Source organism: Aegilops tauschii, chromosome 6 (assembly GCF_002575655.3).
Source record: "Aegilops tauschii subsp. strangulata cultivar AL8/78 chromosome 6, Aet v6.0, whole genome shotgun sequence".
NCBI classification, from domain to species: domain Eukaryota; kingdom Viridiplantae; phylum Streptophyta; class Magnoliopsida; order Poales; family Poaceae; genus Aegilops; species Aegilops tauschii.
In genome coordinates, this window is record NC_053040.3 from 214,680,305 (window position 1) to 214,705,524 (window position 25,220).

Genomic DNA, 25,220 nt, shown 5'->3' on the forward strand with positions numbered 1-25,220 from the left:
TTGGCAGAGTCATATTGGTTGCATCTTTCATGTGGTGTCTAGCTTGCATTACTTCTCATTTGTTGAAATGGCTTCTGCTTAGTTTACACAAACAATTGTGAATATGCCATGCCGTCCTGTTTTTCGTACATATTCCATCCTGATATCATGTGTTTGCCTTACATCAAAGTAGTGATTGTCAGTACCATGCATGAATGAGTTCTAAAGAGTGAATTTTATTGCCTTTTCTTGTTGGTTTTACTTGACAATTCAATATCAATAAAGCGGAAGGAAAATAGCAAGGCAGCGGATATAGGTGCTCCTTCCAAACAGAGGGCCTCTACAGATTCTACTCCGCCATCCCCCAAGAAGATTTGCAAGACAACATGCATAGACACTCAAAGTAGCTGTGTTAATGATGAGCACGTCTCCGCTAGTGCACCATCACAGGTGCTCCCTCTAACTTGACACTGTTATATGTGGTTACATGTTATGTATGATGTCTAGCTTGTATTGCTTCTAATTTTGTTGATTTCCATCTGCTTACTTTACACATTATACTTGTGAATAAGACACGTGTTCATGTTTCTACAACATACAATATATGTCTATCACACCATGTTCTTACATCAAAGTACTACTGTTGTGTAACCTGCAACAATCACTTATCATAAAACACGTTTGACTTGGGAGTGTGATATAGGTTACATCTCGCATTCTTTTCTAGCTTGTACTACTTCTAATTTGTTGAAATGGCACTTATGACGAGACAGTTTTAACTTGGTAGAGTGATATTCGTTGTATCTTTCATATGGTGTCTAGCTTCCATCTATCTATCTATATCTATACCTATACTAGAATTTACGAGCCGTTCATCTGATGGGACCAAGTTATTACGGTGGAGATTAACCCATATAATTCTCGCTTAATTATGTGCTTAATCATGAACATAACTCAAAACGCCCACCGTTGTAGAAATAGAAGCCCTCCTCCCGATCTGCTAAAAAATAGCCCTCCCGTATCCCTAACCTCATCCCCACCATCCCACCCATCGCCTGCAATGGATCCGCCGCCGCGCTGATCCCGACCATCCGCCGCCGCTCTTTGCCCCATCCACCGCCGCTGCTCACCGCATTCACCCTCTGTTGCATCCCAGCACCTCCATAGCCACCGTGGACCATCTCTCTCCTTGGTCCTCTCTTGGATCAACATGCGGTGACGGATGCTTCCGGTCGCGTGGTGGTGATGCGGCTGGTCGGGGAACAAGGGTGAGGCGGACTGTGTCCCATTCATTGATCTTCCTCCAGCTCCAATTCCTCCTCTCCCACCGATCGTCATGTCTGCGACAGGCGCTCTGCTCACCTGCGGCAGCGATGCGTATGGCGACAACAATGTCCTTTTGTGCCCCTCCACTCTTCGGACCGCTGATGCACGGAAGTACGCAGAGAAGATCACGCTCCGCTTAGCAAATTCGTCCGTGTTCTAAGTGGCTGCTCGGCAAGGTAATTTTCTCCTCTGAAGTTCTCTCATGGAACTTGGTGGAATGGATTCACGGGTGTGTTAGGTGGAGTGCCACTGGATTGCCATGTTAGTGGGCACTACACACAAATTTTGGTTTGGCAAGGAACCGAGTCAATACTATTGTCCTTCGGCTTTGCAATGGTGATTTAGATAGTTTTTTTTTTACAATCATGGTGGTTTAGTTAGTTTCTTAACAGGTGCTTCAGTTAGGACTAATAGTCCATAGTGATCGATAAGATTCAATTCTGTAGAGGACACTACAATTTTCTATAATTGGTGGTTTAGTTAGTTAAAAAAATGGTTCATGGTCTCAACTGCTATTTAGCTTACTACAGTATAGTTGTGTAAATTGTCGCTCATGAATAACACCCAATGCATTGCTTTTTGTTGCCCAGTGTACTACAATTTAATATGCAGAACTGGAGCTTTCTTTGCTATGAAAACGTCTGTCCTAATTCCCACAAGGAGTAATTAATTCCACGTCCATATTTCTGATCATTGATGCTTCATCTGTTTATGGTGCAGAGACATGGTCACATGGATGATTAGCATCTTTTGGCAAAAGCATGTTAATTCACTCAAGAAATACTACTGCTCCGATAATTACAAAAGCATGTTAATTTACTAAAGAAATACTATTGCTCCGATGACTATGAGCATCGATATCTAATCCTGATTCTTGAGGACCACTTTAGGATGTGATCATTAATGCGGCTTCAAAGCTGCTTGACATAGCATGACATTTGACTTTTACTAATCTGAAAGCATCCATGTGACCACAATCTGATGTGTGTGCCATATGATTAGTGTTGTTTGAAGAATTCTTAATAAGGAAATTCCACAATCTGATGTGTGTGCCATATGATTGGTGTTGTTTGAAGAATTTCTTCTTACCAAGCAGGCTTATGATTTAACTGTCGATGCAGAGCTTGTGCCGGATGTTCATCATCAACGCCAGATAGGGGTTCAGGCTCCTGTTGAACTGATGGCATCAGCCATATGGACCTGCATGTATTTGATAGTTTGCTCAATCAGATTTATCCCTTCAACCATAGTTAAGGATACCACACTACTTCATTGAGATTTCTTTCCTACATGACATGGATTTATAATCTCCAACAATACGGTCATGCTTTTTATATTTACTTTCAGTTCTAAATACATTTGTGATTTTCTATATGCTGTCTTACTAAACTGTGTGTGCTAAACCAACCATATAGTATATAGAAAGGATTTTAAAATGTTAGCTTATATTGCAAAATCTTGAAAATATGCGGTCTTTTTACTGTTTTTTCCGTGAACTTGGGGAGCTTGGGACAGAGTATGGTGTCAATAAGCAGTATATACCAGGACAATATTTTTGTGATATTGTATATACTAACTTAGTGATAATGGAGTGTTTACCATATTTTTGCCATGGACTCTATACTGCATTTTTGAACTGGTTAGAATAGCTGACGCCTTTTTTATCTTCCTTGTGGTATATGCTACCATCAGAGGGAGTATGTAAGGTACTAATTTCAAGTATATACTATTGTACTATATTTTGTCTATATACATCTACAACCAAGTAGTATGTGCACTGCTCTTTGTGCACGGCAGTATATACATCATTTTTGTAAGGCAATAATAACACCTTTTTTGTGAACTAGTATACTACTTTATTTAGTCAGTACATATATAAGTAATCTTTTAGTCGATATATACTACTGTTCTTGATATAAAGGGTAAAGCAGCGCACACATGACACGCAGCAGCCGTTGTCGACTAGACGGTGGTGCCGCTGCATGGATCTATCAGTGCATGCCACGCCGCCACCGTTTCTTATTGTTGCCGTTGTCGATGAGATTTGCAGTGACGTCGAATGGGTCGACCAGTGCACACCATGCTGCCACATTGTCGATGAGATGGTGGTGCCGTCTTATCCATCGATGCTATGTGACTAGCTTCGTCAATGGCTTTGCACCTTGATCCAGATTGTTTTCACGCATAGCATGTCATGTTTGCCTCTTAATGACCACATCCGCTAAGTCAGCTCTCTCTCTCTACTACTGCAACTAACTAACTGTGATGATCTTCTCCAGGTTTTTTGGTTGGATACTGAGATGGCACCATTGTGCTGCTGAAGTTAAACCCTGTTTATTGGGACGTACAAGCGGTCGGCAAGCACACATGGCGGCCAGGGATAAGCCATACTTTTCCAATGACTGCTGCTAGGATTGATGTCCTATTGCCGGAGAAACAATGGCAACAGTCACCCGTTTTGTCCAGCGATGATATCATCCATGTCTATTATTTTGTCAATCACCATAGGTGCCCGCTCTTTCTTAATAGATTTGCATTTTGATCTCTGTAGCTTTTTATGGATGAAACCTAACTATGTTACATGCATGCCTCATCTATGCATTTTACCACTACTATTTTCTTAAAGATGGTAAGATTGTCCATCAGATCTTTTTCTTAGTTTCTTTCCAAGGTAATTGGTGTGGTTGATTGCTATCGAGTGCAAATATTCTGCTGCCGAGACAAAAAATACTTATCTCTGGATCTGAAATAGCAAACAGTAAATAAAAGTGATGCACACATTGATCTATAATTTCCTTTTTCTATTTATTTAGAGTTGATCTCTGTTTTCTCTTTGTCTGTTCATGCTTGTGGCAAAATTGCAGATATTCATGTATCGGCCTCACGCGTGTCGTTGCTGGAGCCCATTCATGGCGAGGATACATGGTTGATGGCCCAACAATCCTTATGGGATGGAAGGATCCCATGACTATAGGAATGGCACTAAATAAACTGTGTACTAACTAGAGAAATGATTTATTTCATAGGTCTAGAATATATAGGCTGACAAGTATTTGGCATTCTGTCTTTTTAATAAGTAGATGATTTTTCTACAATAGTTCCATGTTCATATGTCATGCTTCTTTGGTGCAATAGGAAACAATGCCATTGATCGACCAGATTATATAGGGATTTATATCATCCTGATATATATATTTCTACAAGTAGTTTATACGAGCCTCAAAACACTGATTTTCGATAAATCTTCTCTCTTTTGGTCTCTTATGTTTTCTTGCTTCAAAATATGTTATGGAATGTTTTGTGGGGCACATATCCAATATACATAGAAGCAAGGTTAATGAAAAAAAAGAAAATCTGAAATGTTAGAAGAAATTCTTTGGATCCTTTCGTGTAACTTAAACTCAACTAATCAATCACTCTTTTTGGCCACATATGTTCTCTTGCTTCAAGTTTCTATATTATGGAATGAGTTTATCACTGAAAACAATTATAAAAATTTGGTTCTATCGGGCACATATCGGATATACATAAAAGCAAGGATAATGAAATAAAATAAAATCAAAAGTGTTAAAATAATTATTTGACTCCTTTTAAGTCACTTAGAATTAAAGTAATAAAAAAATGAGACACGTCATATGTGCTTGCAATTTCACTGGATGGATGGGCGTTTCACTTTTTTTCCCCTTCATGCTATATGTTTTCATTCAACAAAATAATTACATACAACTTATTGACTATCCGTGCGAATGCACAGGTTGACGACTAGTTGCTTCTAATTTGTTGAAATGCCTTCTCCTTAGTTTACACATCATAAGCTATGAATATGCAATGTTGTGAATATGCAATAGCACTAATAACGAGAGAACTTTAACTTGGTAGTGTCATGTTGTTTACATATTGCATATGATTTATTTCTTGTACTGCTTCACATTTGTTTAAACGCCCTTTATGACGAGACACTATTAACTTGGCAGAGCGATATTTGTAGCATCTTTCATATGGTGTCTACCTTCGATTGCATTGCTTCTAATTTAATGAAATGTCTTCTGCTTAGTTTACACATCATAGTTCTGGTTATCTCATGCCGTCCTGTTTTTCGTATATATTACATCCTCCTATCATGTGGTTGTCTAACATCAAAGTTCAGTTCGTCTGTATCACGCATCAATTTGTTATGAAGAACTAAATTGTTATTCGTTTTTCTTGTCAACTTGACTTAACATGGCACAAAGAAAGATGAAGGAACACAGAATGTCAGGGAAAAGGAAGCGGAAGAATCCTGCAGATCTGCTGGTACTGATGGTGCAATAGAAGGTCAAAGTCCAGCGGAAAATTGTACAAACAGGGTATCCCGTGCTACACGAGCTGCAGAACAAGCCAAACAGAAACCAATAGCTGCTACCAAACAAGCAGAGACAGCCGTAGTTGTTGCAACACCTTCCACAGTACCACCAGCTGCACGAGTTACTTGTTGGTCAACTCAGCTAGCAGCACGTTCCCAAGCTCCCTTGCCACATGACACTACTTCTGAAGCACTCTTGACACAAGAGGAGTTGGCAAGATCATATGAACTTTGTGAGCTTCAACAGCAAGAAGGTAGTTGCTGGAGTCAAGTTACAGTTGTATGCTTCTTTATATGTAGTCTCACAGTTTGATGTACACTTCCACTACCTATGTTCGTTGTTGGACTAGCACCTAGGCGCAAGAGGAAACAAACATCAGGGATAATGCTCGATAGGTTAACTAAATCTAGAGGAGGAAGAATGGAAATCCGTTTTGAGACAGGTTTAAAAAGGCCACATGATGCTACAGAGTCAGCCAAGTTAGAATCGGAGGCAGCGGTTGCCATTAGGTGCCATGTACGTATCCTCCCAACATGGATTCAGTACAGGAATGACAAAGGCGAAACCCAGTTCAACACATTCCTCGACCATTTATCTGTAAGTATGGTTATGTATGGAAACTAATAATATCGTCTTGCTCTCTCCCATACTTTCTAGGTTGGTGATAATGAGACTCCCATATTTTTCAACAGATGAGGTTCAAGTTGGATAGCCAAGATGATGCAACCAGACAAGCTTGCACCCATGTTTTCAAGTCTGTTCTGCCACAGTATCGGTATAACTTGAGAAAAACTCACTTTGAAGGCAAGGCTAAAAGTGAACTTGCCCAAACATCTCCAGTGGAAATTATCGGATGAAGACTGGAGAGGCCTCGTTAAACACTGGTCTGATCCAAAGTATCATGTACATTATATATATGTGATCAGATCACATGTTGAAGTCCTATTTACGCATGTGCCTCAAAAATCTATCTTCTTGTAGGTGAACTGTTCAAAGAACAAGGCCAACCGTACGAATGAAATTCCAACAGAGGATAGGATCTCGTAGCTATACTGCACACTGCGAGGCTCTTGTAATTAGCTGCTGTTTCACTCTTTTCGCTGTACCATATTATTAGATCTATATTGACTTGTTCCAAATGCAGAGGAAAGCCCGCAAGGACCAAAAAGTACCTGAACAAAATGCTGTAGAAATCTTCAAGGACTGTCACACCAGCAAGACGAAGGGCATGACTACACCAGTCAAAGCCGCTGTTGTAAGTCCTTAATCCTCATGCCTTTAACTACTACTTACTCTGCCTTGTGCCTGAACTGCATGGTTTGCAACCAATGTCTATTACTCTTTTCAATTTTATACACAATTGTCTTAGCGTATCATTGCACCTTACAAGGTTTAAAAGAGATGAGTGATGTTCCTTTGATCTTGATCTGTAATCTAGTTCCGTGCTGGACTTGCCCACACAACGTTACAATTGCCTGTTTGTCTGTTCTCAGTTGTTTTGTGATATGAATGATGTCATACTATGCTTACCGTATTATAAACTTTTTCTCTTTATCCTTAGCTGTCAACACAATGTGAAGAAATAGACAATACATCAGCCATGATACATGGTCATATGTTTGGAACCTGGTTTTATTATGTACTTTGCAGTAAAATACAACTAATATTTTACATGGGTTCACCAGAATAAGTTCTGTATATAGACCAAAGATATTTTGTTTGGTTTTGCTGCCTCCTTAATATCTTCTGTTCCGGTACTACTAATGTAAAAACTCAACTTTTCAGCAAGCTATGGAAAAAATGGTAGAACCGCCACCTTCTGAAGGTGGCGAGGCAACTATAACCGCAATGTCAGCTCTTGCTGCAGTGGGTCAGTACCTATCCACTAACAGTGCCAAAAGCACGTTCCTGCATAATACTGGGTTGGTTGTTAAGGCAATCTCGTCCAAACTGCCTCATGATCAAGATATGAAAGCTCAAAACAATGTTATATCTGCGCTCCAGACACAAGTCCATTCCCTAACAGAGACCCTTTGTGAAACAAGGACATACATTGTTCGATGTCGTCAAGATATGCATGGTTTTGAAACCAGACTATCAGACATTTGCTATGCTGTTCAGGAGCCTAGGATAAATGAAGGTGAAGTTTATGGTGCTCCATCTGACAATACAGCATGAAAACGTAACACTCAGGTCAAATGAACTAAGCTTCTGAACTTCTGGTGGTGCATTTATCTGCCAGACTGTTAACTTTTATGCCAACCTTGTAATTTGTTTTTCTTGCGATACAAAATTTGTTTAGCCATTTTTGTATAGTGTAGGGTGTTCCCTATATTTGCACTGGTGGCGATCTTTGATGCCCAGTGGATGTTGTCAGGACCCCGATTCCAAGTCACATCGATCTAGCCGGTAACACCTCATATCACTTTGCGGCCTCACGCACGGTATTCCCATGGGTGTCGCCTTACCATGGCCCGGGACCGTTTGCGCCTTTTGGCTCACGTATATGATAGTGTCGCTAGCATCCATATGACAGAGAACCCGGGCCGACATGATTAGTCGTGAACCCAAAGTGGCACTAACCTACGGGGACAGACATACATGAATCAACATCGAGCATGTCGTCAGCAGCGTGCGAATCCGGGCTGTAGCACTTGGCTAACAGGACTCCGGTGAACCGGGCTGTAGCAGGCTAGGCAGGACTCCGGATGTCACCGCGTGAAATTTCCCTGAAGGGATAGACACAGGAACGAAGTGAATCACATGTCGGCCAGTCAAGTGTTCCGGAGCAGTAGTGCTGGGCTAGCAGGACTCCGGTGAACCGGGCTATAGCGGACTACTATGGCTCATGGAAGCACAAGACTACATTTCCCCATAAGAGAGGCTATCAAGGATAAACAACTAGGTTGTCGGATCCCACACATACCAAGCATTTCAATCATACACACAATATGCTCGATATGTGTAAATACAACATGGCATCACAACATAACTCTACGACTCAAGTATTTATTCATTAGATTCCGAGGAGCCAAGTATTACAATCATGGTCTCCTGACCCAACATACAGAGCATACAAGCATCGAACGGAAGCATAAATATGTCTGAGTACAGACAACTACAAATGAAAAAGGCTGAGAAGCATGTCTATCTATCAGATCTTGCCGAGGGCACAAGATTGTAGCTGAGGTATCAAGCTAAACGTCGAAGTCCACGCGGAACTACTAGCGAGACTGATGTCTCTCTGCAAAAACATAAAATAGGCAAACGTGAGTACAAATGTACCCAGCAAGACTTACATCAGAACTAACTACATATGCATCGGTATCAACAAAGGGGGTGGTGGAGTTTGACTGCAGCAAGCCAGCTTTGACTCAGTGGCCATCCTAAACTATGACTGCAAGTAACTCTTTGAGGTGGCGCACACGAGTCCACATATTCACCATATAAATACACCACTATGGATCCGCTCTCGTCTCCCTACGAGAGGGCCATCCATAGCACTCACGCTTATCTTGCGAGTTTTAGAGTATCCACTTTCACTTGTCTATGAACTGTACAGGCAACCCAGAAGTCCTTTACCGCGGACACGGCTATTCGAATAGATCATTTATAACCCTGCAGGGGTGTACTTCTTCACACACGGTCTCGCCACTTACCGCCATGTACACGTCATGTATCCCGGCAACCTTCAAGCGGAAGCCTGGCGAGGGTGTCAGCCACGGCCTACCTAAACACTCAAGTCTCTCCAGGTTTATCGCCTATTCAGGTTCCATCCGCAGGGAGTCCGGCTGAAGTTTCCACATACGGCCCCGAACGATGTGAGCAGGGTTCCCGAGACACCAAACGGGCGCCCGGTACACCGTGCCACGTGCCTACCGCATCACAGCCCACCCCGCGGGTCAGCGCTGCGCACGGCCTCCAGCATACTACAAACACCAGAAACTACTTGCAACTCCTGGACAGAGGACAGGGGTGGTTCAGAAGCCGAGAGAGTCAATTAAGGATCCCAATGTGTGGTAGTAGCTGTTCATGGATCACAAACATAGAACTCAGTTCCTGAGGACGGTTTCAATGAGACAACCCACCATGTACTCCTACATGGCCTCTCACCGCTACCTTTACCAAATCGTGTTCACACACTTAGCTCTCAACAGTAAGACATGTTCACCACATTCCAATTCATTCCCGATGAATCAGACCTGACTCAACTCTAAGCAGTAGCAAGCATGACAACAAGCATGAATGAGTAGGCACATCAGGGCTCAAACAACTCCTACTCATGCTAGTGGGTTTCATCTATTTACTGTGGCAAAGACAGGTCATGCAGAGGAAAGGGGTTCAACTACCGCAGCATGTAACCGTTGAAGCATTGTTGTCTTAATGCAGTAAAAGAGAGCAGAAGCGAGAGAGTTGGATTGTATCGGAATGAACAAGGTGGTTTTGCTTGCCTAGCACTTCTGAAGATGATATAGCTCTTCATCGGTGTCATTGATCACATCGTGGAAACCACGTTTATCAAGAGGGAACAACCACCGGCAAACAAGAAGGAACGCAATCAATGCAATGCAACAATTTGATGCATGATCATGACATGGCAAAATGAGGGTGTTGGGCTAATGCAACTACAACCAGACGGGTTTGAGCCATTTTGAACCAAAGGTTCAAAGTTCAAACTCATTTGTGATCTTAAATAGTGCCTTATCATGTTTTGTACTAAACAGCAAGTGAACTTGTTTAAACATGCATGAAACCCGTACATATGGATAGATTGGATTTTTCTGATCATTTTTCATATATAACTTATTTCATTTGGAGTTACAGTTGATTTTATATGATTTTTAGAAGTTTATAACATTTTCTGAAATAAATAAACCATTTAAGATTTATTTAAATTCCAGAAAGGAATTACTGCATCAGCATGACGTCACTATGATGTCAGCTGTCAACAGGGCCGGTCCAGGTCAAACCTGACGAGTGGGGTCCACACGTCAGTGACTAACTAACTAATCTAAGTTAATTAGTGTTAAACTACTACTAACTAAAAATGTCAGTGGAGTTAATTAAACTTAATTGAAAACTGAACTAGTATTAGCTGGGGCCGGGGCCCACTTGTCAGCGACCCAGGGGAGGTCAAACCCCTGGTCAACAGGATCAAACAGGCTGGCGGCTTGACGCCGGCGATGTCATACGCGGCGGTGGCGCTTGGGATTGTTTCTCCGGCGACCAAAACGATGGCCGAGGCCATATGCGGGACGAGGGGACCCATCCGCATCGATTGGTGGTCGGGGCAGGGCCTGAGGGGCCCGGAGGCGACGACGGCGAGCACAACGGCGGTGCCCGGAGTACGACGCGCTCGGGAACGGCGTTGTGGTGTACGGGGGGAAGAGCTGGTGGTGGTGTTCGTCTCCTGGGAGCGTGCGGAGCTCGTTGGCGGGCCCGGACGCAGGTTGCAGCAGCTCTAGCCGTGGCGGCGCCATGGCCAGCGGTGGCGAGCTCGGGGGCTTGCGGAAACGGCGACTAGAGGACGTGCGAGGCCAGGGCGAGAGAGGTGTTTCGTTCACGAGCTCACCACGGTTCGAGTGGAGTCGAAGAAGAGGCCGGGGAAGCGCTGGAGCTCGCGAATCCCCGAAGAGTTCGCCAGCGGCCAGAGGTTGAAGACGATGTCGGGGACGACGCTGCAGGGCTTCTGGTGGGGCGCGACTCGGTGGAGAGGAAGAGGGGGTCGAGGCGGAGCCTCTGAGCGCAACGACGAGGCGAGGCAGTGGCTGTGGCCACGGCGGTGCTTGTCGGCGGCAACGGCTGCGCTCGGCGCGGGTGAGAGAGAGGGGCAGAGGGGAGAGGGCCACGGGGAAGGGCGAGAGGGGTCAGGGGGTTTCGTGGCGTCCCCGTGGCGTCGTCTAGGCGCACTGGGGAGGAGCCAGGCAGGCTGGGAGGAAGGAGGTGGCCGGCACGGGGCGGGCACGCGCCTCCGTCCTCCTGGCAGGAGGAAGACGACAGGGGAGGGGCCAGGTGGCTGGGCCGGCCAGGTGGGCTTTGGTGGGTGCCAGGTAGGTATCCTTTCTCTCTCTGCTTTTCCTATTTTAGTTTATGTTTTCTATTATTCTGTAGTCTTTAGGGCTTTACAAAAAATACTTAACCAGATCCAAAAATCATGAAACTGCTCAATGCCACTGTTTGGAATATAACCAACAACAATCATTTTAGTTTATGATTATTTGAGCATTTAAAATATTATATAGCATTTAAATGCCCAAATGCAAATAGAGTATGATTTAATTCAGTGACCCAATGTTGTCCTAGAAAAATGTGAACCATTTTTGATAGAGGTTCTATACCAAGGCAAAGATGATGAACATTTTAGAAGGGCATTTCAGGTTCATTGGAAAAGTATTTAGTCACCCTAGTTGGTTTAAGTGGTGCTGGGGGTTTCTGTCATCCCCATTTCAACTTTCTGAGAAAATTTAACATGCTGACATGATGATCATGCAAGGACAAGCAAAGGGTAAGCTAGGGCTGTGACAACTCACCCCTACTAAACAAGAATCTCATCCCAAGATTCAAGACGTGAGGTAAGAAGACAGAGGGGGCACAAGACCAACACAATCTTCATGATCCAGGTTGCACCTCATAAGGTTGTTGATTCGTTGCATACGATGATCTTGACATCCTCGCTTTAGAGATCTTCATCCACGCGATGACGACGGAAAGAAGCTCTACTAGGATTGATCTTCTCGAAGATCGAGCTATACAAGATCAACTCGCGGAATGAGATGTTGAAACATCTCGAGTTGAGACACAAAACACACATCGAGAGGGATGGAAGAACAAACGACGAGGTTTGATTTGGTGGGCAACAATTCCACGCTTGGAAAGATGGTGGATGGAGTCAGAGTAGCGAGGAGTTAATTGCTATGATTCCATAATCTGGGCACCTTAGGAAAGGTGACCCGTAGAATTATTCCCTTAAGTGGCAAAAAGAATTACTTTTGATATAGAGATCATTGAGACTCTTTATACCAGCCTAAGTCAATCACGAACATTTGAAGGAGTTCGAAGGAATGGCATACCCGGACTAGAATGGACGATGTGGACTACCTTGTTGAAGACAACGCAAGGAAAGATTTTTGCTTATCATCGGAAATGGATGGGACCCATGGTAGGACCACTTCTGAAGATGATCCTGAACAACAATTGCTGAGAAGGGCAGTCCAAGGGAGATTGGCACAAGGCGGTGCAAGCTGGGAACGAAATGCAAATGTCGGGAATGTTCCAACCATCATATCTGCCTGAGATTCAGATCTGGTTGGTGTCAGGACATTCCAGACCCATCAAGTCTAGAAAGAGAAATGAAAGTTTGCAACACAAATCGATGAGATGACGTTGCGAGATTCTCGGGAAATGAACTACGATAGCAAGCTCCAAAACATGAGCTGGTTCTGCTACAAACATGTGAACATGTTGTCCAAGACAAGAATCACCACATAGTAGTCTTATAATAAAACACTATCGAGTTCAGGTTAGGATCCATCATCAAAGATTTTGAAGTCTTTACGCGCGCTAGACTTCTTTTCCTTGAACAAGTCAATCAGTGGCTTGGGTGCTAGGAATTCATATGGAACGAAGATGATCAGTCTAACATACCACAGAATACTTTGCACGTGCATGGCTGAATTGGGATGATTCCAAAGGAAGCAAAAACAATCTTTCTCGTATCCACGGCGGCAACTTGCATAGAATGCACATGAATTCGATGAAGTCACTTCTTCCATCCAAGCATAAGCTTCATGAACGGAACACGAAGGCATTGCTTACAAAGTTTTCAACACTAGGTTGATGTTCAACATGAATCATGGGGGAGACAAAATGCTGCTGATGGGCTCAACAGCAACTCATCGTTATTTCCATATCACTGGACTTCCACCATCATGTGAACATGGTGATAGCATTGGTCAGACCAAAAGATGTAATGGTGTATGCTCGAGGGATCAACCACGAGTAAGACAACATTACGAACATCGTTGGTTCTGATTTGACTTGACGATAGCCCATACTCAAATCAAAGTTTTGACAAGACAATAGGTCCAACAACTGATCACAGGGACCAATCGATGAAGATATCATCTTTCCTCAACTAACACACACACAACAATATCCCTTTGGAATGAACTAAGTCGGGCAAGCTTTTATCTTCCAACTCTCCAAGTTATTGTTTAGCTTAACCAACTAGTTCAGGGGATCCAACACATAATCTTGGGGAATGGGTGGTTTGGAGGAAAACCAACATGATCACGAACTCAACATAGCGGTCAGGTGACAACCTAGTGATACCTCCGAGAAGATATTCGAAGAATCATGAACCACCGATATGTTATTAAGCTCGAGAACTAACTTTCTTTTGAAGGCAAGACGACATGAACAGAAGAGCAAGGAATTCAATCCTAACTCAAAGATCAAAGAGTGCACCAGAAATAAGGACAAGGTAGCACAATCTATCTTAGAATGATGATTCAATAACCAACATACTAAGAATGAGAATATTGTCCATTTACTACCAAGCAACGAGGTTGCTAGGAGTATTGATTTCACACATCACGGTTCACTTGTCGGCATTCCGGTTACAACAACACGGGACCGAAGAATTAATAATGATGGCGAGAAGTATCACTGCGTCAAGAATTCATAAGAGGTGGTGCAATTCTCATGACATTCTTGACATAAAGATGGTAACACTCCAAGGTAGAACAGAGCAAAAGCTGGGTTGGCATTTTTATCCACGGAATACAACTACTTTGACCCAATCCTAGATATGGATAAGGTACTGGAGTTTGTTTCTCCTAGTCATTCTGGAATAGAATGGCTTGACGGACCACAAGAATAATAGGCATCGATAACATGAATGCACAACTAGTCCTGACTATCAATTGTTAGACAGAGGTCAGAAAACAACTAAAGAGGGACAACTCAAAGGAACATATGATTTTCTGAGTTGTGGGTGCATAGACTAGCATGTCGAACGAGTTCAACATATTTCTTCCGGATAACCCATGCAGAAAGGTAGAACTGGCAGAGTCACAACATAGAATCGAGAACTCATCAAGAGCACTCTGGTTGTGATCTTTCGGTTAAACGAGGAACTTCCGCCATAAGTAGTTCATGGTATTTGGAAGAAAGAAATACCACGGACCTCGAGGACTATCGCAAAGGTTACTAATATCCTAAAGGAACTAGCAAACACTATCAACACGAGGTAAGTAGAGTGAATCTCGGGTTCAAAAACCCAGGAATAGAATGCCTACTAACTAAGTGGCATCACGGGATGCTTTCGAGAATGATGGCCAGAATCATCACACTGGGACACAAACATGGCTAGATTACTAGGTAATCTTCTAAGACACCTAGGGTCATAATAATAACTCCAACATATCTGTCGAGGCAATATAGTACCTCAACTCACTGATTGGTGTGGTTGAACTGGCCCAAAGGGACGTCGGGAACGGAAAGAAGGGATTTGCAAATGCATCAGACTAATTAGAAACCTGGGATGACTCGGACAGCATAATGGCTGTAAATGCTCAAAATGAGTTGAGACATCATGCAAAAAATGGTGGCATAACCACTTAGAAGCCAATATCAAGATTCCGAGACCAACTATGAACACACGGAAGTAGTAGAAACAGAACTGGGCTTAAATCCATCAATCCTATAAGTCTCTATCATAGTAAATCGTCATCCTAATAGATAGATGAGAAGGCCTAGTTCTTAATCCCCGTAGAAAAGGAAGAGGATGACCCAAATCAGAAGGGCATAAGGTAAAGGAGTAAAAAGAGCCTTACGTTCCCTTCCACAATCAATTCCCTTATATAACTAAAGCATTTCTAGACTCGACTTCGACCAGTTTGGCTGGGTAATCCTACAGGCACTCAAGCTCTGATACCAAAGCTGTCAGGACCCCGATTCCAAGTCACATCGATCTAGCCGGTAACACCTCATATCACTTTGCGGCCTCACGCACGGTATTCCCACGGGTGTCGCCTTACCATGGCCCGGGACCGTTTGCGCCTTTTGGCTCACGTATATGATAGTGTCGCTAGCATCCATATGACAGAGAACCCGGGCCGACATGACTAGTCGTGAACCCAATGTGGCACTAACCTATGGGGACAGGCATACATGAATCAACATCGAGCATGTCGGTCAGCAGCGTGCAAATCCGGGCTGTAGCACTGGGCTAATAGGACTCCAGTGAACCGGGCTGTAGCAGGCTAGGCAGGACTCCGGATGTCACCGCGTGACATTTCCCCTAAGGGACAGACACAGGAACGAAGTGAATCACATGCCGGCCAGTCAAGTGTTCCGGAGCAGTAGTGCTGGGCTAGCAGGACTCCGGTGAACCGGGCTGTAGCGGACTACTATGGCTCATGGAAGCACAAGACTACATTTCCCCATAAGAGAGGCTACCAAGGATAAACAACTAGGTTGTCGGATCCCACACATACCAAGCATTTCAATCATACACACAATATGCTCGATATGTGTAAATACAACATGGCATCACAACATAACTCTACAACTCAAGTATTTATTCATTAGGCTCCGAGGAGCCAAGTATTACAATCATGGTCTCATGACCCAACATACAGAGCATACAAGCATCGAGCGGAAGCATAAACATGTCTGAGTACAGACAACTACAAATGAAAAAGGCTGAGAAGCCTGTCTATCTATCAGATCCTGCCGAGGGCACAAGATCGTAGCTGAGGTATCAAGCTAAACGTCGAAGTCCACGCGGAACTACTAAAGACTGACGTCTCTCTGCAAAAACATAAAATAGGCAAACGTGAGTACAAATGTACCCAGCAAGACTTACATCAGAACTAACTACATATGCATCGGTATCAACAAAGGGGATGGTGGAGTTTGACTGCAGCAAGCCAGCTTTGACTCAGTGGCTATCCTAAACTATGACTGTAAGTAACTCTTTGAGGTGGCGCACACGAGTCCACATATTCACCATATCAATACACCATTATGGATCCGCTCCCGTCTCCTTACGAGAGGGCCATCCATAGCACTCACGCTTATCTTGCGAGTTTTAGAGTATCCACTTTCACTTGTCTATGAACTGTACAGGCAACCCAGAAGTCCTTTACCGCCGGCACGACTATTCGAATAGATCATTTATAACCCTGCAGGGGTGTACTTCTTCACACACGGTCTCGCCACTTACCGCCATGTACACGTCATGTATCTCGGCAACCTTCAAGCGGAAGCCTGGCGAGGGTGTCGGCCACGGCCTACCTAAACACTCAAGTCTCTAGTCCAGGTTTATCGCCTATTCAGGTTCCATCCGCAGGGAGTCCGGCCAAAGTTTCCACATACGGCCCCGAACGATGTGAGCAGGGTTCCCGAGACACCAAACGGGCGCCAGGTACACCATGCCACGTGCCTACCGCATCACAGCCCACCTCGGGGGTCAGCGCTGCGCACGGCCTCCAGCATACTACAAACACCAGAAACTACTTGCAACTCCTGGACAGAGGACAAGGGTGGTTAACAAGCCGAGAGAGTCAATTAAGGATCCCAATGTGTGGTAGTAGCTGTTCAAGGATCACAAACACAGAACTCAGTTCCCGAGGACGGTTTCAATGAGACAACCCACCATGTACTCCTACATGGCCTCTCACCGCTACCTTTACCAAATCGTGTTCACACACTTAGCTCTCAACAGTAAGACATGTTCACCACATTCCAATTCATCCCCGATGAATCAGACCTGACTCAACTCTAAGCAGTAGCAAGCATGACAACAAGCATGAATGAGTAGGCACATCAGTGCTCAAATAACTCCTACTCATGCTAGTGGATTTCATCTATTTACTGTGGCAAAGACAGGTCATGCAGGGGAAAGGGGTTCAACTACCGCAGCATGTAACAATTGAAGCGTTGTTGTCTTAATGCAGTAAAAGAGAGCAGAAGCGAGAGAGTGGGATTGTATCAGAATGAACAAGGGGGTTTTGCTTGCCAGGCACTTCTGAAGATGATATAGCTCTTCATCGGTGTCATTGATCACATCGTCGAAACCACGTTTATTGAGAGGGAACAACCACCGACAAACAAGAAGGAACGCAATCAATGCAATGCAACAATATGATGCATGATCATGACATGGCAAAATGAGGGTGTTGGGCTAATGCAACTACAACCAGGCGGGTTTGAGCCATTTTGAACCAAAGGTTCAAAGTTCAAACTCATTTGTGATCTTAAATAGTGCCTTGTCATGTTTTGTTACTAAACAGCAAGTTAACTTGCTTAAACAAGCATGAAACCCATACATATGGATCGATTGGATTTTTCTGATCATTTTTCATATATAACTTATTTCATTTGGAGTTACAATTGATTTTATATGATTTTTAGAAGTTTATAACATTTTCTGAAATAAATAAACCATTTAAGATTTATTTAAATTCCAGAAAGGAATTACCGCGTCAGCATGACGTCACTATGATGTCAGCAGTCAAACCTGACGAGTGGGGTCCACATGTCAGTGACTAACTAACTAATCTAAGTTAATTAGTGTTAAACTACTACTAACTAAAAATGTCAGTGGAGTTAATTAAACTTAATTGAAAACTGAACTAGGATTAGCTGGGGCCGGGGCCCACTTATCAGCGACCCAAGGGAGGTCAAACCCTTGGTCAACAGGATCAAACAGGCCGGCGGCTTGACGCCGGCGATGTCATACACGGCGGTGGCGCTCGGGATTGTTTCTCCGGCGACCAAAACGATGGTCGAGGCCATATGCGGGACGAGGGGACCCGTTCGCATCGATTGGTGATCGGGGCCGGGCCTGAGGGGCCCGGAGGCGACGACGGTGAGCACAACGGTGGTGCCCGGAGTACGGCGCGCTTGGGAACGGCATTGTGGTGTACGGGGGGAAGAGCTGGTGGTGGTGTTCGTCTCCTGGGAGCGTGCAGAGCTCGTTGGTGGGCCCGGACGCAGGTTGCAGCAGCTCTAGCCGTGGCGGCGCCATGGCCAACGGTGACGAGCTCGGGAGCTTGCGGAAACAGCGACTAGAGGACGTGCGAGGCCGGGGCAAGAGAGGTGTTTCGTTCGCGAGCTCACCACGGGTCGAGTGGAGTCGAAGAAGAGGTCGGGGAAGCGCTGGAGCTCGTGAATCCCCGAAGAGTTCGTCGGCGGCCAGAGGTTGAAGACGATGTCGGGGATGACGCTGCAGGGCTTCCGGTGGGGCGCAGCTCGGTGGAGAGGAAGAGGGGGTCGAGGCGGAGCCTCTGAGCACAACGACGAGGCGAGGCAGTGTCTGTGGCCTTGGCGGTGCTCGTCGGCGGCGACGGCTGCGCTCGGCGCGGGTGAGAGAGAGGGGCAGAGGGGAGGGGGCCACGGGGAAGGGTGAGAGGGGTCAGGGGGTTGCGTGGCGTCTCCGTGGCATCGTCTAGGCGCACCGGGGAGGAGCCAGGCGGGCAGGGAGGGAGGAGGTGGCCGACGCGTGGCGGGCACGCGCCTCTGTCCTCCTGGCAGGAGGAAGACGATAGGGGTGGGGCCAGGTGGCTGGGCTGGCCAGCTGGGCCATCCAGGTGGGCTTTGGTGGGTGCCAGGTAGATATCCTCTCTCTCTGCTTTTCCTATTTTAGTTTCTGTTTTCTATTATTCTGTAGTCTTTAGGGCTTTACTAAAAATACTAAAACAGATCCAATCTGTGCAATCTGTGCAAAGGGTAAGCTAGGGCTATGACAGATGTAACCTGTGCAATCGCCTTAATAGCCTAGCGTTAGTTTCGGGCTTATTTATTTCCTAGTCTTCGTTTTCCCTGGTTTGCTACTGGCTGCAACAACCATGGGCCATATACGGACCGTGGTAGCCTTGACCCCGCTATAGGCCGTAGGATCCATGGGCCTCCTACGGGCCGTCGATAAATGGGCCTCCAACAGGGTCGTAGAATCAGTGGGCCTAGGGCCGTCGGATAAATGGGTCTACATGGGCCGTAAACGGGCGTAATTGGTATCGTCCCAGCACGGTAACGGGCCGTTAACAGGCCGGAGGACAGCAAAGGCTTAATTCTGTCACAGGCATAACGAGTCGTTAATGGGCCAGAATATAGGACGGGCTGGAAACGGCGCAATGGGTTAACAGGCCACAGACGGGCCTACTCTGGCCATGGGCCGAATTTGGCCCATTAGGGGAACAGGCCAGTAACAGGCCGGAAGTAATCGAGGGCTGGAAAGGAGCCCAAGAACGTATGGGCCGTCAGTAGGCCGAATGTTAACACGGGCTGGAAACAGCCCATCTGAATCATGGGCCGTTAATGGGTACAAAGAAATTTACTGTTCGTTATGGGCTAGAGTCACCGTGGGCCTCTAAAGGGCCTAAAGATACGAAAGGCCTCATATGGGCCGAAATACATCATGGGCCATACATTGGCCGAAAGTGAAACGGGCTGGTGTTATATTCGATGGCCCACATGACGTTGTTGGGCCGATTTCGGGTAGGCCCTAATGGGCCGTGAGTTACCGGGCCGTAAAATGGGCTATTTGCAAAGAGACCATTAATAGGCTTTTCATGGCCAACCCGCTAACTTTTGACCAAGTCAAACAGGCCAGCCTTTGTAAGCTAAATGGGCCAGTGGTGGGCCGTCGCACGTGTCGACATATCATAGGCGCCTATCTGACCCACTGACGAGCTAACACGTGTTTCCTCCGGCCAATCAGAATTTTACACGTGGAAAATTCCCATTGGTCCGGGCTGTTAACGGGTTATAGGATCCAAAACCGGACCCGATAGCTTAACGACGAGCCGCTATGATGGATGCCACGTGTCGGTCACCCTTGACGAAAGCAATTCTATGACGCGCGATTTATCGTCATGGAAGTGGACACTTCCGTGATGATAATTTTGGTAATGTCATGGAACACTTCTATGATAGCACATGTATGACTATCTTGATTCTGTCATAAAGTTGTCATGGATGTACATGCATGACAAAAAACATGACCTACTGTGACAAACACGTATCATCAGGGAAGTGTATTTTTTGTAGTGTATTTTTGGGTTTTTGGATTAATGGATCTGAAAATAAAAGAGGCAAATAATAGATCAGAAAGCAAATATGATAAAGAAGAGACCCGGGGGCCATAGATTTCACTAGTGGCTTCTCTTGAGAAAAATAGCATACAGCTAGTAAACAAATTACTGTTGGGCAATTGATAGAACTTCAAATAATTATGACGACATCCAGGCAATGATCATTATATAGGCATCACGTCCAATAGTAGACTGACTCCTGCCTGCATCTACTATTATTACTCCACACATCGACCACTATCCAGCATGCATCTAGTGTATTAAGTTCATGGAAAAACAGAGTAATGCAATAAGAACGATGACATGATGTAGACAAGATCTATTCATGTGGGAATAGACCCCATCTTGTTATCCTTAATGGCAACGATCAATACGTGTCTTGCTGCCCCTTCTGTCACTGGGAAAGAACACCACATGATCGAAACCATCACAAAGCACCTCTTCCCATGGCAAGAAAAATTGATCTAGTTGGCCTAACTAAACCAAAGACTTGAAGAAGAAATACGAGGCTATAAGTAATCATGCGCATAAGAGATCAAAACTCAAATAACTTTCATGGATAAAATAGATCTCATCATAAACTCAAAGTTCATCGGATCCCAACAAACACACCGCGAAAAGAGTTACATTAAATAGATCTCCAAGAGAACATTGTATTGAGAATCAAAAGAGAGAGAGAGAGAGAGGAAGCCATATACCTACTGCCTACGGACCCGTAGGTCTACAATGACCTACTCACGCTTCATCGAAGAGGTACCAGTGAGGATGATGAACCCCTCCGAGATGGTGTCTAGATTGGAGCTGGTGGTTCTGGAACTTGCGGCGGCTGGAATAGTGTTTCGTCGAGGCGGTGCGGGAGGCCACCGAGGTGGGCACAACCCACCAGGGCGCGCCTGGGCCTCCAGGTGCGCCCAGGTGGGTTGTGCCCCCCTCGGGGCACCCCTCTGGTACTTCTTTGGCCCAACTTGTCCCTTCCGGCCTAGAAAAAATCTCCAAAAAGTTTCGCTGCATTTGGACTCCATTTGGTATTGATTTTCTGTGAAGTAAAAATCAAGCAAAATAGAGCAACTGGCACTGGGCACTGGGCACTATGTCAATGGGTTAGTCCCAAAAAATGATATAAATTTTCTATAAAATGATTGTAAAACATCCAAGAATGATAATATAACAGCATGGAACAAGCAAATATTATAGATGTGTTGGAGACGTATCAGCTCACAAGTAGCAGGAAGAATTTCTGGCGCCGTTGGCGAGGAGACATCACCAACATCTATCAAGTACATACGCATAAACTTTCATCAACTTGCATTTACATTATTTGCCATTTGCCTCTTGTTTTGATCTCCCCCACTTCTAAAAGTTTTTATAAAAGGACTGTGATATTTGGCACATGTGTGCCATATAAGCAAAACTGCCACACCTTTACTTTCTTCACTTTAAATATATGCATATATTAACTTGACTATTTCTACTTTCACGTGCATTTCTTCTTCTAAGTATATGCATACACTAGAGGACAAAAAAGCTGATGTCATTCTAGATTCTTTTTATTCAAAAAATTTAAAATGTTTTGTAGCTTAAACCGTCGGTCTGATGTAAAAACCGTTTTTACATAAAAGATTCATCGCACCGAGATCTTCGAAACTAGATCCCATGTTGGCATGTTCCGATGACTTTTTTTTAGCCAAAATTTACCACGCCTAGGCTACATAAATTACCATGCCAGTTATATGCAAGTTACCGTGCTATTTCCACATAAGTTATCGAACACATAAAAATGGTTCACCGACCCTGCAGTTCATATATTACCATGTTGTATTCATATAAGTTATCAGGCTTGCGGTTCTTGTATTACCATGTTGTTTTTAGGTCTGAGGTTCGTTTACTACCATGTTCTTTGGTCAATGTTATATCGGTGCGTGTACATGAGTTATCAGCCGCGGTTCGTATATTACCATGATGTTTTCATATAAGTTACCCGAGGGTATGTTTTTAACAATTTTTACTCTTAATCAAAGTTAGCGTGGTGTTTGTACGTAGGTATGTGATGCGTATGTAATCATGCTATTTATAAAGAATTTGTGGGGGTATGTTTACAACAATTTCCCCATCGAGTCAAATATTACCATGGTATTTGTACGAGATGCGTATGTAACCATGCTATTTACACAAAATTTATGGGGGTATGTTTCAATAATTTCCCCATTGAGTCAAATATTACAATGATGTTTGTATGTAAGTTATCAAGTATTTGTACATGATGCATATTACCACTTTTTACTACTCTTCCACAAATCAAGACTATTACCGTGCTATTTACACATAAGTTTCCAGGGTATATTTTCAACAACTTCATCTACCGGAATCAAACTTATCATGGTCTTTGTGCGTAACTTATCAGGTATACGGTGCATATATTACCATGCTATTTGTACAAAATTTACCAACGATATATTTCCGACAACTTTTTCCATGGGTTAAAGCTACCATACTGTTTTTGCGTAAGTTATTGTGTCTATAGTAAGTACATTACCGTGCTATCAAAACTACTCTGTGGCCGACACTCAGTGCACGATTTGCAGACGACGCGTGATCCGGCGGCTGTGCAACACTTACTAATACGGATGCATGGTTCGATGCATAGTGTCGTTCAAAGATCGTTCAACCAGTGTCGTCCGTGTAGCAATGCTCCCGTGCTATTTACCTAGAACTTATTGGGGTTAATGCTGAAAAAATTCAAGGTCAAAAAGTTATCATAGTGTTTGAATGAGAGTTACAGGTCTTCGGTGGGTAAATTATTATGTTATTTACACATAAGTTACCGAGGGTATGCTTTTCAACAACTTTATCCGGGTCAACGTGATCATGGTGTTTGTGCTTAAGTTGTCAAGTTTATGGTGCGTATATTACCATGATGTTTGCATAAAATTTACCGAGGGTACGTTTCCAACAACTTTTTTTCCTAGATCAAAGTTAACACAGTGTTTTTGCGTAAGTTATCATGTCTGCAGTGTGTATACTACCGTACTATTTGCATAAAAATTACCGGGGTATGTTTTACAACAACTTTTCTCTCTTGATCAATGTTACCACGATAAGTTATTGTGTATGTACTCCGTATATTACCATGCTATTTACATAGAAGCTACTGTTGACATATTTTTCAACACATTTTTCTTGCTTGGTCAATATTACCGTGGTGTTTGTAAGTAGTATGTTTTTTCGTTCTCGTCTCCGCTGCATAGCCTCCTCCCACGGCCGCCTATATTTCTACCCAAGTTACCCAAGTTATCAGATCTACAGTTTGTATATTACCCTCCTATTTACATAAGTTATCGAGTGCATGTTTTTAAAAACTCCCCACCCCTTCAAAGCTACCTAGAGTTATCAACTCTGCGGTTCGTATATTATCATGTTATTTACACTGACGTTATAAGAGTTGTTTTCAACAACAAAATTCCTCAAGGTCGCAGTTACCACGGTATTTGTACCTAAATTATCAATTCTTTGGTGCATATATCACCTTGTTATTTAAACAGAAGTTTTTGGGTGCATGTTTTGAACAATTTTTTCTCTGGTCAATTATCATACTTTCCAAGAAAAGTACCCGGTAAAAAAATACCAGAGAAGAGAAAAAATGGAATAGAGGAAGGGTGGACTGCTAGCGGGCCATTCAACGGTGCAGGCTCGCGAACGTGGTTGGAGTCAACGTGCTCAACGGGAGCAAACCCTCACCGGCAAGCTAAGTGGCTGCCGGAGCTGTGTAGGCAGGGTCGTCAGTGGACATCATGGAGGCGCCGGAGGCCACAACCGTCAAGGCAGAGGGGGTACAGCGAAGGAGCTGCATTTCCAGCGGCGGCAAGCAACGGATCGAGCCAGACGGCCGGTGGAGAGGTGCAGGCGGGGGGCGGCGGCGGATGTCAAGGAGTCGCCGGAGGTCGCGACCGTCGAGGCGGGTGTGATCCAGTGGAGGAGCTCCCGTCAGATGGGATAACAGAGAGAAGAAGGAGATGAGACAGAGAGGGAGGAAGGAGGATGGAGGGGAAAGAAAGAGCATGGAGATGCAGTGCGGTTTGGCTCACCGACGGCGGCTCATCGGAGGAGGGCGCGGCAAGGTGGCGGCGATGCGGCGCGGTTGGAGCTCGGGGATGGGGCGCACTCGAGTGTTGTGATGCGAGATGCAAAACTGCCGAGAGATGTGGTGCTCGAGCGATGCGAGATGCGTGATGTCGCTCACTCGATTTGGATCAAAATGAACGGCATCTAGGTGGTGTGGCGTTTTTACAATCTGTCACAGGGTTGCCAAATACATATTTCGTTTATAAAAATATTTTCCGTTTGCTTTTTTTGTGTTTGCTTCTTTGGTTGCTCATTATCTTGTTTGCCTAGTCACGATGTCTCAACAAAATACAAAATTGAGTGATTTTCCAATACTAATAATAATGGATTTATTAGTACTCCGATTGCTCCT

At 44.4% G+C, this 25,220-nt stretch overlaps 1 long non-coding RNA gene across 3 annotated transcripts; it reads left to right on the forward strand.

The window, feature by feature from the left end:
- The first annotated feature begins 947 nt into the window (after positions 1–947).
- Positions 948–8,024, forward strand: LOC109755353 (uncharacterized). 3 transcript variants are annotated; one of them, XR_002230962.4, is made up of 8 exons: positions 948–1,481; positions 2,427–2,554; positions 3,585–3,813; positions 4,170–6,245; positions 6,341–6,532; positions 6,630–6,720; positions 6,793–6,903; positions 7,434–8,024. It is a non-coding gene; the product is annotated as an uncharacterized lncRNA (long non-coding RNA). The 3 variants fall into 3 exon arrangements; XR_012187620.1 differs by having other exon boundaries at positions 949–1,481; positions 2,427–3,813; positions 4,170–5,901; positions 5,998–6,245; positions 7,434–8,019; XR_002230961.4 differs by having other exon boundaries at positions 949–1,481; positions 2,427–3,813; positions 7,434–8,020.
- Positions 8,025–25,220: the final 17,196 nt, after the last annotated feature.